The sequence below is a fragment of the Fistularia commersonii genome, chromosome 22 (assembly GCF_037954325.1).
Source record: "Fistularia commersonii isolate RoL2024-O1a breed Wild chromosome 22, RoL_Fcom_v1.0, whole genome shotgun sequence".
Taxonomy (NCBI): domain Eukaryota; kingdom Metazoa; phylum Chordata; class Actinopteri; order Syngnathiformes; family Fistulariidae; genus Fistularia; species Fistularia commersonii.
The window spans coordinates 14810017-14828203 of record NC_141305.1 but is presented as its reverse complement, the minus strand read 5'-3'; the positions used below and the strand labels follow the sequence as shown (position 1 = coordinate 14828203).

General features: G+C 41.9%; 1 protein-coding gene across 3 annotated transcripts in view; it reads right to left on the bottom strand.

The window, feature by feature from the left end:
* fam169aa (family with sequence similarity 169 member Aa) overlaps positions 1-17188 on the bottom strand; it is a 47850-nt gene extending 30662 nt beyond the window's left edge. Inside the window, exon 1 of one of the 3 annotated variants that reach the window (XM_086170041.1) lies at positions 16990-17188. The gene's annotated coding sequence lies outside the window, so the exon portion shown is untranslated. Of the gene's footprint in view, positions 1-12787; positions 12806-16989 lie in introns of those variants that run through there. The other 2 variants (XM_086170038.1, XM_086170039.1) reach the window with 2 other exon arrangements.
* Between the last annotated feature and the right edge of the window lie 999 nt (positions 17189-18187).

The following is an 18187-nucleotide window of genomic DNA, read 5'->3' as shown; positions in this document are numbered from 1 at the left end:
CATTTATGTGAATGGTATTGCTTCAAAATAGGAGAAGGTGAAATCCCACTATTAACTTCCAAACAAAAAAACGTTCAGTCCTTCCTAGATTTTTAATGTGCTGCACTAAAAGACATGTCAATACAGCACACAGGTGTCCAGAGGGGATGCCAGTGACTGTGCTTGTTTGTCTACATTTTGCAACAACCTCAGTCTTGCCTTTCCCATGGAACTGACTCACAGATCCTCCTAACTGCTGTGCCTCTTTATCGTCAAATGGCTTTGCATAAACAAATAAATGGATCCAGACACACTCCATATTGTCTGGTGTTTGCAAGAATACATTAATGAAATGAAGAGTTAATGTACAGCTTGGTAGAGAAGTACCTCTACTATATTTTGTGTCATATACTAATGTGGCCTCACATACTGACTCCACTGTCGGGCAACCACAAAGCTCACTATGTATTATGTTTTTGTATGAGAGCCGAGCCCTCAGGGCAGGGGGATTGAATACCAGAGACCCATGCATAAACCAACTACAGACTACACAACTTTCCACTTCACTGCTAAAGCAAGCACAGTGTGTGAACAAGTTTTATTCTGGCACACTTTATTCCCATTAAATAAACTGTATATTGAATGAGCATCCCATGCTTGTCATTCTTACAGAAAAGGTAATTCATGAGTTTTTTTAGATTGTACTCGTGATAAGATAAGAGAAGGGAAAATAAACTTTATCGATCCCCATAGGGGAAATTCCTTTGTCACAGCAGCATAACAGACTGTGTCAAAAAATTAAAAAATTAAATAATATTAATCTTTTCTTCTTTTTCTTCTTTCGGCTTTTCCCTTCAGGGCTTGCCACAGCGAATCAACTTTCTCCATTGAACCCTAATCTCTGTATCTTCGTCTCTCACACCAACTACCTTTATATTCTCACTCAATATGTCCATAAATCTTCTCTTTGGTCTTCCTCAAGACCTCCTGGCTGGCAGCTCCAATTCCAGCATCCGTCTACCAATTTATTCACTATCCCTCCTTTATACCTGACCGAACCATCTCAGTCTAGCTTCTCTGACCTTCTCTCCAAAAAATCTAACATGTGCTGTTCCTCCGCTAGACTCATTCCTGATCGTATCCATCCTGGTCACACCCAAAGAGAAGCTAAACATCTTCATCTCTACAGCCTCTAGCTCTGCCTCCTATCTTTTGGTCATTGCAACTGTTTCTAGGCCATACAGCATCGCTGGTCTCACCACTGTCTTGTACACCTTTCCATTCATTCTGGTCGATAGTCCTCCAAGTTGGGCCAGGAGACCTACACTTCTCCTGGAGCCTGCTACACTTCTCTTGGAGCTAAAGTGAAGGACAATGGCATTTTTCATTATTTTGGTATGCTTATTGGCAGCCGGTGACATGAGACCAAACAATGTTTCCTGGTTGAGTACCCATAACAATGTGTTGTGTTTTTGGACACTTACCATAGTGGAACTGATTGTAATACTGTGTACGGGCAATCACAGACTCATTTGGTCTGGTTCTTAAACTCCTGGTTCGATGTATCAAGGGAGCTACTTAAACTTCAAAATGTTCCAACTTTGTATGATCTCACACTTAGTGATAAGAATTGCTTGGAGTCAACAAACAAAAATATTGTTCCAAAAAGTAATCTGAAGCAAAGATTCATGATTATCGTGCTTTTGCTTTTATCTGGAAATGTGCAGCCTAACCCTGGTCCTGGACTGCAATGTATCAAGACTCCTGTTGATTTCAAATCAATGTCTGGTCTCAAAAGTATTCATCTTAATGTGCACAGTTTATTACCTAAAATGGACATGGTGAAAATTTGGGTTAAATCAACTGGTGCGGACATTGTGATAATCTCTGAAAGATGTCTGACAAAATCTATCACAAACCATGACATTAGTATAAATGGATACAATGTCTATCGCACTGACAGGCCTACAAAAAGGTGGTGGTGTAGCCATCCATGTAAAATCAAAATTTAATACTTCAGTTGTCCTGTCTAAGTCCATTTTGAAACAAATGGAGTTTCTGGCCTTGAATGTAGAAAATACCAAACCCCTTTCTATAACTGTAGTTGGTTGTTATAGACCTTCATCTGCCATTAAAGAGGCAATGTCATCCTTAAGGCAGCTTCTGTCCAAATTAAACTACAATGAGTTTTTAATGGCAAGAGACCTCAATTGGGATTGGTTAAACACAGCTTCTGAAGAATTTAAATCCTTCTGTGATTCTGCAAATTTTAGCCAGTTGATCAATCATCCAATTAGGCCAAATGTTAAATGCCCTGAAAAGTCTACTTTGATCGATTTAATTTTGATAAATGTTCCACATAAATTTTCATCTGTAGGCGTTTTTTGCAATGATTTGAGTGCACATTGTGTTGTAGCAGCATGCAGAGACACAAAAATCCCCAAATTTAAACCGCACATTATTTTTATAAGTTTGAAGAAATTTAATGAACAGGCCTATCATCATGATTTGTCCTTGGTCGATTGGGAACAAATAGGCCTAATACCAGATGTTGAGATCACTTGGACCTTTTTTTGAGACCACTTTGAGAAAATTGTAAATAAGCATGCTCCTATGAGGAAATTCAGGGTAAAGGGGCGGGAAAACCCCTGGTTTTCTTCTGAACTATCTGATCTCATTCCCCAGCGTAATGTGGCATGGGCCAAAGCCAGGAAAAGTGTTTCTGCTAGTGACTGGTCTATCCTTAGACAACAGAGAAATAAATGCACTTCTTTTATTAAAAAGGCTAAATCTGAATATTACTTGTCTGTCACTACTGAGAATCTTAATAACCCACAGAAATTTTGGAAAGTGATTAAGTCATTATCTGTGAACAAATGCGATCAGGTGCTTCCTACTTTTGTTTTAAAAGACTCAGTCCAAATATATGATAGAGCTGAGATTTCAAATTACTTCAATGATCATTTTGTAGCATCTGGTTCATTATTTGACTCTACAGGAGTAACTTCTGTGCCTCACTATACAAACACTCAAATATTTTCACAAGAACCCTTTGCATTTGTGCCTTTTACTGTACAGCAAGTTCATAAGGCTCTAAAAAGTTTAAATCACAGAAAGACCCCTAATTGAGCCTTATTTTCTGAAAATGGCAGCTGATTTTATTGCACAGCCTCCTGCCGTGCTTTTAAATTTGTCAATTGAAAACAAAAAAATTCCTTTAGTTTGGAAGTCTGCTTTATTGTCCCTCCCTTAAAAGGAGGTGATCCAACAGTTTTATCAAATTATAGACCAATTTCTAATTTATGCATTTTGTCCAAAATTCTTGAATGTCTTGTGTGTGATCAACTTAAAGAGTTTCTATTCTTCAATGAGCGTCTATCAAAGTTGCAATCAGGCTTTAGGAAAAAAAACACAGCACTATTACTGCTGCAACAAAAGTGATTAATGATATACTAGTAGCTCTTGATAAAAAACAGTACTGTGGTGCACTTTTTATTGATTTGTCAAAGGTGTTTGACCCTGTGGACCACACAGTCTTAAAACAAAGGCTCATCAGTTTTGGTCTTTCAGAGCATGTCATTTCCTGGTTCACAAATTATTTGAGTGACAGGACCCAGTGTATTAAATCCAATGACCTGTGTTGTAATTTCTTGAGCATCCACAAGGGAGTGGATGAATGAATTAGGACAAAATGTCTCTAATGCTGGCATGCATTTTTATGCAGATGACACAATAATTTACTGCTTTGGCTCATCCCCTGCTGCTGCTATTGAATCTCTGCAGAAAGCTTCTAATGTGGTCCAGCACACACTTTTGCAACTAAAATTAGTCCTTAAAACTGACAAAACCGAACTAATGTTGTTTCAGCAAGAGCCAGCAAGTTATCCCCACAGTGTCCACTTTTGAGGAAAGTGAAATTGATGTGGTTTATGTATACTAATATCTTGGTGTCTTGCTTGATGACACTTTGTCTTTTAAGCCTCATATTGAGAATCTTGTGAAGAAACTCAAATTGAAACTTGGTCCTTTATTCCAAAATAAATGTTGTTTTTCTTTTGAGGTCAAAAAGCAACTTGTCACAGCAACTTTTTTATCCATTTTAGATTATGGAAACCTTTTGTATATAAATGCTTCAGCTAAGTGTCTGAGTAAGGTTGATGCAGTGTATCATGCTGCTTTGAGGTTTGTAACTAACTCTAGGGCCTTAACCCATCACTGTGAGCTGTATTCTTGAGTTGGAGGGTCTTCTTTGTCCACCAGGAGATTTATTCACTGGTGCACTTTTTTACAAGACTGTGCTGGGATGTTTGCCCTCTTACATTTGTAACTTGATTATACAGAGCAGTGCTGATTCTTATGGTTTACATCCTAATGATCAGCTTTTTCTTTCTGTTCCATTTGTCCGCATGAAACTGGGAAAAAAGGCTTTTGTCTATTCTGCCCCCTCTACATGGATCATGTTGCAAAAGGATTGGAAACTCACGGAACTTGTTTTATTGAAGTCCAGATTGAGAGCACTTGAGACCACTTCACTTATTTGTAACTGTTTTATATGATTTGTATGTCATTTTAATTTCATTTCAAATGTAACTGTATTCTTTTGCAGCCTCTTGGCCAGGAGTCCCTTGAAAATAGGTTTTTAATCTCAATGGGACTTTCCTGGTTAAATAAAGGTAAATAAATATAATTAAAAAAATACATTGGGAAATTCTGAAAAAATTAGTTATCAGTCATAGGATAAGTTCAATTTGCCATTCACCCTCTTCTTACTTTGTGCCACACCAGATACTATATCTCACATTTTGAGATCAAGTTAAACCACAAATCAACTCTGATATCTTATAGAATCCCATTTGTAGAAATTCTCTAGAAACAGCCATTTCTGGTTATATAACTGCAAAGGAAAAATAGGTGGGTGACTAAATGGTCACCGTCTGGCTATAAATTAAGAGGACAGCAAAACTACTGGGCTAGCAATCCTTGCTGCTTCTGTCTCCCACTCACAAAAACACATGCGCACACACACTGAAGCAGGAACTATCTTTGTTAGTGACAAAGAAACAAAGCTGGCAGCTGAAAGTGTTTTTGTAAGCAGATGCATGGCAGTTCTTATTAAAGCAGGATGGCATTCCCTTGGGGCAAGGCCGAAAAACCACACAACCATCCATGAAGAAACAAGACCCTTAAAAATACCAAATTATTCTTAATAGGGTAACTTACCGTGACACTAACTGCCTAGCATGGAATGTTGTCAAAACAAGCTTTTACAAGAACTAAAAGTGACAGTGAGAGTTGTGCTACAGTCTTGTAATAGAAAATGTTAGAAATTAAACACAAATTATCTAACATCTATCAAGAATGTTGAAGAAGTGATTGTATTTTCAACCAGTAAGATGAAAGTAGCATTAACCCAAATTATAATTTTACTTCTGTATCACTGCAATTGCAACACACTCTTACCTCAATAAAATATTTTTCTTGTATAACACCAGTATCCATCCAATGTCTACCACTTATCCTACTCAGGGATGCTGGAGCTTGCTGGAACATCAGGCAAGAGAACAGCCTGGACTGGTCACCAGTCAATCAGAGGGCCACATAGACAAACAACCATTCACTTGCTCATTCACATATCTGGGCAGTTTTCTCAGATGTGTGCATATTTTTGAACTGTGGGAGGAAACCAGAGAACCCGGAGGAATCTTACACAGACATGGGAAGAACATGTGAACTCCACATAAAAAGGTGCCCTGTCAGAATCGAACCAGGGTCTTTTGTGCTGTGATATCGATATATCGCTACAAGATATATCGATATGTCGATATGTATCGATATATCGCTACAAGATATATCGATACATATCGATATCGATATATCGGATCGGTATATCGATACATATCGATTTTTTTTACACTGCTAATTAGCGACAGCTGACGATCCGATGCATCGACACGTCCGCAAGAGTATCGATCCATGTATGCATTTTACCTGTCTATTTTTAGTCTGCTCTGAGGCGTAATTCTCACTCCGTGCTGCGGGTTGCGGTAACCTACTTTGTCTCCACCTACTTCGCTTCCCTTACCCTCTTTCAGCACAGTCTTTCAGCGGACACACCCTCTTTGGCATAGCACTCGCATTTAAACATTTGGGAGGCGGACATTGATATGGCTGAGAAGGACGCGGACTTACACACTCCTGTAGGTTTAAAATTGTTCGTGTGGAAGTATTTCGGCTTCCCCAAAAACGGGAAAGAATTGGTAAAGGATGTGGCGATATGTAAAGAATGTCGAATTGAAGTTAGCTACTGTGGCAACACTTCTAATTTGTCGGCTCACCTGAAAAGACGGCATGGTGTTGTTGAAGGCGAATGTTCAGAAAAAGCACAGCGCCCTGCCCAGCTGAGTACATTTTTCCCACAAAAGTTACCGAGCAGTTCAAAAAGGGCCAAAAACATATCGTATTAAAAAATCGTGGTTAAAAAAATCATATCGAATCGATCGAATCGTTGCCTTGAGAAATCGAATCGGATTGAATCGTGATGATGGCTCTGATTTACACCCCTAATATATATATATATATATATATATATATATATATATATATATTTGTAAAGGCTACACAACCACAGGACTCAGACACAGTGCCAATGATTTAGTAATAGTGCCACTAAAGCCCCACACCACACAAATACTGAAAGCCAGAAAAAAAACATCAAATTTTAATCAGCATCATAAAATAGATAAGTAAAATATTCTGACACATAAGCTTCTTTTCACAAACAAAAACCAAAACACACTCTTGAATATGATCAACTAAAAAACATGAGCCTCAGATACATCTAACTGTGCCAAATGCACTCAACAATTTATCGAATAAGAGTATTCGTTTAGAGGCATAGTTGAATCTTGAAACACATTTGTTTCAGCTATTGAAAGCAACATGAGTTTGTCACTGCCTTGTCTATCCACGCTTGAATCCACGCTTATTCCTCTCAACTGAACACAATGATGAAGGCACTGTTTACGCACTGTTTACATAAGGGGCCTCAAACTATCGTCCCGCGGGCCAACTGCGGCCCGCGGGACGATAGTTTGAGGCCCCCACCTTAATATGAAAGTTTACTGTTAGTGCAGCCCGCTGTATGTGTAAGCACTACCTCAGTGCTAAATAGTTAGGTCTGTCTGTCTCATGCTTCGAAGCACCTGGACTATACCGGCAACGTGACCGTGCCCACAGTGCCCAGCCCCTGCCTGAATACACATGTAAACCACCGACGTAAACAACCTGCCGCTGTAGCAGCACCGGGGAAGGCAGCAGCGCTTAATACACGTCCTGGCGCAACATACGCACAAGAACGGGGAAAATGAGGGCTGGGACACTAACACGGAGCTAACAATATTACATACACACACACGTGAGTTCTATGTTTATGTGTGTCTTTGTTAGCATTAGCTCCATGCTAGCCACAAGCTGAACTTTTCAAACTTTATTAAACTTTTTATTTAATTTAATGTTAAACAAGCATCACAAACACTTCATGTTTCCGCTGTTAGAAAAAAAAGTATTCACTACAGCCATTTCCAACCTTTTTGCAAAGACTACCACTTTCTGTCCCCCTGCATTCCTGTCCTGGTTACCAAACCTGCCCATCACTTCTTCATCCCCTCTATTGCCTGCACCAACATGTCCATTGAAGCTCTTTCATTCCAGAACTTCTCCAATTCTAACTCACATACCACCTGTGGCGTAGAGCCACAAACAACATCTTTTCACTTTCAAAACATTCCTCACAAACTCCTCCTTCAACATAACTCCTATTCCAGTTCTCTTCCTGTCTCTTCCCTAATTTTATTGCATTACTACCTTTCCACCTGGTCTCCTGGACACGCAGTATTTCCACCTTCCTTCTCTGCATCATGTCAACCAACTCTATACCTTTTCCTGTCATTGTCCCAATATTAAAAGTCCCTACATTCGGACCCAGACTCTTGCCTTTCCTCTTCTCTCTCTGCTTCCGAACACGGCTTCCTCCCCTCCTTCTTCAACCCACAGTAGCCCATTTTCAACTGGTACCCGTATGCTATCGGAACAAATGTCGGTAATTGGTAACCCGGGCCTCAACCAATTCGGTATGAGATTCTTATGTTCGATTCGCATATTTGGTTTAGACGCAAGTTTTACGCTGGATGCCGTTCCTGACGCAAATTTGGGCCTTTGTGCTCAGGGAGACACTGGCCTGTCCCCCCCAGGGCTGCATTGTTCTCAGCAACCTGTACCATATTAATTTCTGAGGTGCATCAAACCAGTTGTGTGCAGTCAGGGGAAGCAACAAATGAAAAATTAACTAATAATGATAACACAAATAAATATTTTTGTCCACTGATCTACCGTATTTTTCGGACAATACGTCGTTCCGGATTTTAAGTCGCACCGGCAAAAAATACATAATAAAGAACAAAAAAAACATATATAAGTCGCACAGGAGTATAAGTCGCATTTTTGGGGGGAAATTTATTTGATAAAATCCAACACCAAGAATAGACATTACATCTTGAAAGGCAATTTAAAATAAAAATGGAATAGAGAACAACAGGCTGAATAAGTAAAGGCTAGTATAGCCTATATGACGCATAAACAACAAACTGAGAACTGCCTGGTAGGCTATGTTAACATAACATATTACGGTAAGAGTTATTCAAATAATTATCGTATATAGCACATGCTACAACCAAACAATTAGTGTCACTCTTAATCACTAAGTCCAACAAAATCTTCTTCTTCGGTGTCACTTCTGAACAACTCCGCCAACTCCGAAGGTAGACAATGCACCGCTTCCTCTTCTACCGGTACGTCAGAGTCATTGTCACTTGCAGTTCCAATTATTCCACCCTTTCTGAATCCCGACTGGATGGTGTCCTTGCCTGATAGAGAGGCGACTGTGTTGCATGCAGCGGTAACACCAAGGAAGGTCCTCCCGCAAAGTAATTTATGTTCATCTCCTTTGCAACTACCTGGGTGTGAAGATGCAACTGTACTGTTGACAAGCCTCTCCCAGCAGCACGTTGCTCAAGCACCCATGTGTGAACTCATTCCTCTAGCTATGGCCAGCGAGGTTTTAGCCCGCAATTAGCTTTTTTAGTTTTCTTCATTTCAGTAAGAGAAACCTCGGCTTTTTGCCAGTCCTTTACAAGTCTCTCACTAACTTCAAACTTTCTTTCTGCTGCCCGATTGCCGTTTTCGGCTGCATATTTCACTACTTCCGGCCTGTAACCTGCAGAATATGATTTTCTTTTCAGTGCCATTTTTGTTCAGCCCTTCTCAGTTGTTTTTATAAGTTACCGCAAATGTTGAAACGATCAATTTTCATAGGTATGGAAGTCGCTGGTAGCATCTTTTTTTCACAACGCACTTCTGCCATGACCCGCCCCTGCTGAATTTTGATTGGTTGGCGTGTGTGACTATCGCTGACACACACGCAGACACAGACAGAAACACATAAGAGCAAGAGTGTCAGGGTCTGACACTGCTGGATCAAATTGGCAATCTGCGCCAGCTGCCGCTAATTACCCGGCCCCATAAAGAGCAGCGGCACGCTCTGCTCAGGGCCGGGGAATTCACAAGGGATCAAGAAGGCTCGAAGGAGGGATTGACTAGAGGTCCCAGGGCTGAAGGATTGTGGGGCCCTTCTTGTAACCCTGCCTGGGGCCCCTCCTGTAATTCTGCCTGAGATCCTGCCTTGACCTCTTCCTGCCACCCTGCCTGGGGCCCTTTCCTGCAACTCTGCCTTCCCGAGATGCCCTGCCTGCAACTCTGCCTGGGACCCAGCCTGGTGAGACCCGGCCTTGTGCAACTCTGTCTCGGGGCCAGGGAATTGTCAGCGACACCCTGCCTACCTAAATAAAAGAGCTCAAACTCTGATTTCAGCCTTGAAGGTGTGGTTCCCTGCCCGAGTCCGCCCTGCGGCCCGTGACAAAGAGAGCTCAATAATTTCACACATAGGTCGCTCCAGCGTATAAGTCGCACCCCTGGCCAAACTATGAAAAAAAACTGCGACTTATAGTCTGAAAAATACGGTATATGTATTTTCTGTATCATTCCAATCATTTTTACCACTTTCTTAGGCAATGATTTGTACAGTTCCCACTCAAATTCAAGACAGTAAAACATAGTACATCTTCAGCAAGTCAATCCTTGTCTGCACGATCAGTCCCCCACAAACGTGCCACAAGCTGTAACACGATATCATGCCACGGTATCACTGAGGGACAAACTGTAGTTATTCACTAAATTCACTTGCACTAAACTAACATTAATTATGGCTATGGCACAGAAGAAATTATCACACTGATGAAGCCAGTCAACTAAGATGCATCAGTCTCTTCCCCACAGCATTGCTGTAGATTGCTGAACAGTGGTGCCCCTCAATAGGCTGCTTGACAGAACAACTCATCGTCCACTACTTATCCTACTCAGGGTGGCAGGGGATGTTGGAGTCTATCCGAGCATCGGGCACGAGCACCCTGGTACACCCAGGGTGGCAGGGCCACATAAACAGACTACCATTCACTCTGTCATTCTCATACCTGGCCAATTTTCCCATTTTGCACCTTATCATATTAATGCTATTTATCATCTATACTCATTTTGTATTATTTACTGTATAATGGTTTAGTAGAGTTTTGTTAATACTGTATAATGGTTTAGTAGAGTTTTGTTATATTCTTTTTTTTTTTATTTTTCATGTACCGTGCATGTCACACACAACTTTTTTTTTATGATCTTCGATCGCTACTCCTTATTGTGTACTGGACCTGAGAAAACAAATTTTGCTCCGTTCTGTCAGAGAAGAATGCTAATAAAAACCCTTGAATCCTTCAGTGAGGAGTTGTACAGTTTGATGGCCACAAGCAGGAATTATTTCCTGTTATTGAGAGGATTGGACACACTATCCTACATGTCCTTCACTTTGTGAAGCATTCTAATTATTGACGTTACCATCAGAGGATTTAGCTTCACGTCCACAATGTCACTGGCCTTGAGGATCAGCCTGTTAAGTCTGGTGGCATCTGCTACCTTCAGCCTGCTACCCCAGCACACCCTAGCATAGAAGATAGCACTGGCTGCCACAGACTCATAGAATATCCTAAGCATAGTCCTGGAGAGGTTGAAGGACCTCAGCCGCTTCAGAAAATAGAAGTGGCTGGCCCTCTGGCCCTTCTCAGGGATGTGACCTCAGTCCCATCCTCTACACCACATGTGTCAAACTCAGGCCCGTGGGCCAAATTTGGCACGCAGTGTAATTAGAACTGGCCCGTGAGATCATATCAAATGTCCAATAAAGCTGGCCCACCGCATGTACCACTAATACTACAAATCCCAAAAAGCTTTGCTAGTAAATTGGCACTTCATCAAACCTGCAAGCGCTCCTTTTTTCTGGTAACAGTCATTAACAACCATGCTACAGTCACATTGGGCAAATTAATTTCCCCCTCCACAAAAATGGACAAATGAAAGATGGACAATAAGAGCTTTCAAGACAGGCGGGAGGCAGATTATCTGTTCATGAGTATAAAGGACAGACCTGTTTGTCTTGTGTGCGGAGCTAGCGCCTGACAAAAGAATATAACATAAGCCTGTGGAAGACTCAGATGCTGCAAGGAAACTTGGGTAATTTCCTGTGCTGCCAAACCATGGCAGAGCAAATTTCTCCAGCTGCGCTGCCTAGCACACAGTTTACTGAAAAAAATCAACAACCTCAGCGCCAAGCTTTCACGCCTATTTGCTGACTTTGAGGCTCAGAAAGAGAGATTTGAACTGCTTAGTCCTTTTGCAATCGACGTGGAAACCAACCTGTCTCCAAATGGAGCTAATTGAACTCCGTTGTAATGAAATGCTCAAATCAAAATATGACTCTGTTGGTGCTGCAGTTTCCATGTTTCCTACCCCACACAATGTCCCAATTGAGCACCCAAGCTGCCCGAATGCTCTCAATGTTCGGCAGCACATATGTATGTCAATAACTGTTCTCAATGCTATAGGTGAACAAAACAACTCACAGAAGTAGACTCACTGATGAACACCTTCCCTCTGTCCTGAGGATTTACTAGACTCAGACCCTGACCCCAGACATTGATGAACTTGCATCTTCGAAAAGATGCCAGGTATCTGGCTTAGACAAATGTGCAGAGTAAATCAGAGTGTAGTAAACTAAGCTTGAATATATGTTTCTTACGCACTTTTTCTACTGCAAGACATGGTCTGTCAATAGTTGAAATGTTGGATTTTTATTGAATGAAATTATTATTTTTGGTTATTTTGTTGTTGGCTTTGAAAAAGAGTTTCTTTAAAAAGTAACCTGAAAAGGGTACAGGAAGAGACATACTTTATTTATTTATTTAAATAAGAAATGAATAACACTGATGTGTCTTTTATGTCAAATTTAATTGCTCATGTGTTTGCAATATCAAGCTTTTGTTGTTCAAGATTCTCAGTTTAAGCATAACTAAAGTTTGTTCCCATATAAAAAGGCTAAACATTACATATTCGTTGCAGTTGATTTTTCATTAAATATTGGGTTTGGCCCGTGACTTTATTTCACTGCTTAATTTCGACCCACTGTGAATCTGAGTTTGACACCCCTGCTCTACACCCTGTTCACCCATAACCATGTTGCCTCCCATGAGGATAACATCATCCTGAAGTTTGCAGATGACACCGCAGTGAATGGACATATCGCCGGCAGAGACTAAATAGCCTTCAGGATGGAGGTGGCTAGTCAGGTGAATTGGTGTGGGGACAACAACCTCACCTTCAACACGGACAGGACCATGTAGATAACAGTCTGCATGAGGAAGGAGAGGAGACCTCATCAGCCACTGTTCCTCTAAGGTCTTGAGGTTGAGAGGGTGAGCAGCTTCAAATACCTGAGTATCCACATACCTTGGGGCAAAAAAAGTACTTAGTCAGCCACCGATTGTGCAGATTCTCCCACTTAAAAAGATGATAGGTGTATGATGAAAATTACAGGCCTCTTAAAATTACAGGCCACTTAAATTTTTAAGTGGAAGAACTGGCACAATTGGTGGCTGACTAAATGCTTTTTAGCCCCACAGTAAGTGAGGATCTCACCTGGTCCCTCAACACCACGCAGATGGTTAAGAGGGCTCAACAGCAGCTGTACTTCCTGAGGAGGTTTGGCAAGTTGCCGAAGACGGCAGCGAGGATCACCAGAACCCCGCTGCCTTCTCTGCAGAGCATCTAGAGAGCATCCTTCACTGCAGAATTCATAGGAGGGCTGCCTCCCTTGCCAAGGACCTCGCCCACCCACAGACTGTTCACACTCCAACCCTCAGGCCAGAGATATAGGAATGTGAAATGTAAAAGGACACAACTGAAGAACTTGTTCTACCCCACTGTCATCAAGATTCCTAAACAGCTGACACTCGTTCTTCTTTTCTGCACTTTAAATGCCAGACTGCACATTTGAACTGTACTCACCATATCAGCCTGCACTCGGTGAGTTGCACACCAAGCTGCATTCAATATTTTACTTGCACTGCCAACACCGTTCATATATATAATAATGTTTACATTGCCTATTCATTGTCAATACAAATCCAAATGCACTGGACAGCAATTTAGGAATTTGATTGTACCGGGGAAACACATTTCCACACTGTACATATGACAATAGAAACTCCAAATCTTTGAATCTTGAATCTTGATTAAGGGCTATGATTGAGACACTGGACTGATTGAGACACTGGACGACATTTGAAAATTGATAAGCAAACTGCTAAAATTGTTGTGAAAAGCTGATGAGAGGAGTTTTGACAGTGAGCTTGACAGCGCATTAACCTACAAGGCCTATTACTGTATATGGCCCACCCCAAAAAATTGAGGCAATAGATGAGGTGCTGTCAATTGATTAGAGAAAACAGTTAATCACAAAAATAATCCAAATTCAAAATATATTTGAGAACTCTCAACACAAATAACGTTTTAAGTTTATCATGTGTTAAGTCATAACTCCTTATTCACAAATATTTTTGGAGGAAGCTGAAAATACTTTTAATGTTGTGAAGAAATTGAAAAAAATTGTTACTGTTCAATTCCTACAGACATTGCTACTGACAAAGTTGTTTATGACGTTCACTGCTCAATAAACACGGTTTGTGCAAACTTCCTTTTCAAATGCGAGCTGTATGAAAAGTTTAGCTGTTGGTGCTTAGTGGACAGATTTGCACTCTGCAAGTCTAGTCCTAATCCTGACTTGGCATGAGCATCATTCCTAATATTAGCATGATGGGCTTTACTCCCAAAATGGTTCTTTAGTTGTGTTTCCTTCAGGTAAAGACTTAGATCATCAATACAGTATGTATACACTTACAAATGGCAATTCAAATTCTCACAGAAAAAAAACTTTAATTTAGTGACAGAATTTTTTTGCAGAAGCTACAGCATTTTATGTTATTACTTTCAGCTCTACTCAGAAATACAAGACGGAAACATAAAACATTTTTCAAGAGTGATGGTTTTGGGTGGCACAGTGGCGCAGTAGTTAGCGCTTCGGTCTCACAGCATGAAGCCACCAGATTGAATTCCGACAAGGGGACCTTTCTGTGTGGAGTTTGCATGTTCTGCATGGGTTTCCCCTAGTTTCCTCCCACAGTCCAAAAACATGCAGCAGGTTAATTGGAAGAAAATTGGGAAAAAAATGACACGAATGAGTGAATGATCGTATGTTTGTATATGTGGCCCTGAGATTGACTGGCGTCCAGTATGTACCCTGCCTCTTGCCCGATGACAGCTGTGATAGGCTCCAGCATCCCCCAAGACCCTGTGTAAAGAATAAGTGACAGAGGATGGATGGATGGATGGATGGATGGATGGATGGATGGATGGATGGATGGGATGCTCTGTCGTTCGATTTTGAACTCTGAGACCACTGGGTAATCTAAATAGTAGAAATACAAATCACATCGGGACGGCGTGGCGCAGGAGGTAGAGCAATTATCCTTGGAGCCCAATATTCCTGATCCAATTCCTAGCTCCTCCTAGTGTGTTCAAGTGTTGTTGAGCAAGATACTGAACCCCTAACTGCTCCCCTGGCCCTGATAGACGGCAGACAACTGCTCATGGTTCATCCATGATGGGTTAAATGTAGAGAAGGAATTCCCCGGTGAGGGATTAATAAGTTATGATTATTACGATGATAACTGCACACAAATCACATGTCATACTTTGATTTGGTTTAATAAAAAAGATCTCCCAAAATCTGAATTTAAATGTGCTAAAGGGAAACCAACTAAATCTTTTAAGGTGAACTTTTATGGAGTTATTTGTCAATTTCAAAATCAACAACCTGACTTCTACAGTATGATGGAGAGCTTTTGTAATAAAGTCTGTGGTTCAGCAGTAAAGTATTTCTTTAATATGAGACAAATTTTGCGATAAATATCCATCCATCCATCTTGCACCGCTTATCCAGAGTCAGGTCACGGGAACAGCAGCTGAAGCAGTGAGGCCCAGAACTCCCTCTCCCCCCGCCACATGGTCCAGCTTTTCTGGGGGGACCTCTAGGTGTTCCCAGACCAACCTTGAGACACAGTCTCTCCAGCGTGTCCTGGGTCTTCCCTGTGACCTCCTCCCAGATGGACATGCCTGGAATACCTCCCCTGGGAGGCACCCTGACCAAATGTCCAAGCCAGCTCATCTGACTCCGCTCTGCGGAGGGGCAGCGACTCTACCATGAGCTCCACCTGGATGACAGAACTTCTGACAGTCCCTACAGAGAAAACTAATTTCGGATGCTTGTATCCACGATCTCGTTCTTTTGGTCACTACCCACAGCTTGTGATCATAAGTAAGGGTAGGAATGTAGATCAATTAAATTGAGAGCTCCGCCTTCTGGCTCCGCTCCCTCTTCACCATTTGAGAACTGTATATCAAACTATATCTGAAGATCATCCTTAGTGCTAATGCGCCATTTATAATGGATGGGGGAGGTTCCATAACAAAAGACCATCAGTTTTTTTCAAGCTGAGAATACAATCCCAGTAGGCACTGATGGTACATGATGTTCCAGGAACATGGTTGGGACATGTGACTGGCCACAAGTTACTTCCACTCGTTCAAATAATTTACAGTACTTTAACACTAAAAGGCAAAATTTAAGACAAGTGTTCTGACCCCAGAGCTGCAGAGATGATACAGATTATAATGCAAACGCCAAGATGTATAAGCAAAGCGCTGAGCGCGCACTTTTTTTTCTCGCGCTCAAACGCAGCCGGTGACCAGTCGGCGCACAAGAGAAGCAGCAAAAAAAATAAAATGCTTCGATGGAGGGAAAGTGTATATTCCATGGTCATAAACTGCCTTTCAGCCAAAGGGAACACAAAGTTCCCAAGTGTCGTTCGTTAGGAGCGGGACGGGCCGCCGTGTGTGTGTGGTGGGTGTGTGTGTGTGTGGATGTGTGTGTGTGTGCGTGCGTGCGGGACGGGGGAAAGGCACGAGGCGAACGCTGAAAACACTAAATGGTAAAAAACAATCAAACAAACGGACAAGCCCATCACTAAAAAAATGTGTATTCTAATTTTCTGCTCTTCTAACTTCAACAAAAATAACTATTAAAAACAGTTATCCAGACGCGGATTCACATAGTAGCGTTGCGTAACAAATCTTGCCCCAAACCAAAGTGAAATCGACATAGTTGGATTTAAGTCAACCTGATCATGACTTCTTAATAATCTTAACAGATGAGCTTTACAAAATGAGCCTCAATGTGCTCTCACTGTAGCCAATTAAACAATGGGAATTTTAAGGGGGAAGCATTGTATCCAAAATGCTCGGTGCTGCCACAGACCTTCCCCCAGCCCGGAGCCTCCATACGACGGGCAACATTTAATACCTGCCCCGTTTCCATCAGATGCCGCGGTCGACCTTTTCATCGAGAAAGACAACCAACGTCAACGCATATGTTCAAATACACTCAGAAATAAGGACGCATACCTTCGGTGCTGGAGGGACGCTTCCCTTTTATCTCAAAAAACTCACTCCTCGGTTCACACTCCGTATATACGCTTATGATTTGTGTTGTCGTCGAGAGTTACAACGCGCATGCGTCACGCTTGTCCTCAAGCTTGTGCCGTGTTACGTAACGGGTAAATCCTTTAAAGCCCAAATTACACCGAGTACTGATACCGTCCTCTTGAGATGTCACATCTTTCTTCTCCTACGTCTTCTTCTTCTTCTTTCGGCTTTTGCCGTCAGGGGTCGCCACAGCCGGTCAATTTTCTCCATCTAACCCTATTCTCTGTATCCTCCTCTCTCACACCAACTACCTTCATATCCTCCCTCACTATGTCCATAAATCTTCTCTTTGGTCTTCCTCGAGACCTCTTGCCTGGCAGCTCCAATTCCAGCATCCGTCTACCAATATCTTCTCTATCCCTCCTCTGTACATGACCGTCTCAGTCTGGCTTCTCTGACCTTCTCTCCAAAACATCTAACATGTGCCGTTCCTCTGATAGACTCATTCCTGATCCTATCCATGCTGGTCACTCCCAAAGAGAACCTCAACATCCTCATCTCTGCAACCTCTAGTTCTGCCTGCTGTCTTTTGGTCATTGTAACAGTTTCTGGTCCATCCATCATCGCTGGTCCCACAACTGTCTTGTACACCGATCCTTTCATTCTGGCTGATAGTCTTCTATCACATAGTACCCCTGACACTTTTCTCCAGCCATTCCAACCTGCTTGGACCCGTCTCTTCACCTCTTTTCCACACTCTCCATTGCTCTGGACTGTTGACCCTAAGTACCTGAAATCCTCCAGCTTCTTGATATCCACTCCCTGTAGCCTCACCGTTCCAACCGAGTTCCCCTCATTCACACACATATATTCTGTCTTGCTGCGACTAACTTTCATTCCTCTCCCTTCCAGAGCATACCTCCACCTCTCTAGATTTTCCTCTACCTGTTGTCTGCTCTCACTACAGATCACAATGTCATCCGCAAACATCGTGGTCCATGGGGATTCCTGTCTAACCTCATCTGTCAGCCTATCCATCACCATTGCAAACAAAAAGGGGCTCAGAGCTGACCCCTGATGGAGTCCCACCTCCACCTTGAACTTCTCTGTTACCCCTACGGAACACCGTACCAGTGTCTCACAGCTAGCATACATGTCCTGCACCAGTCTAACATAC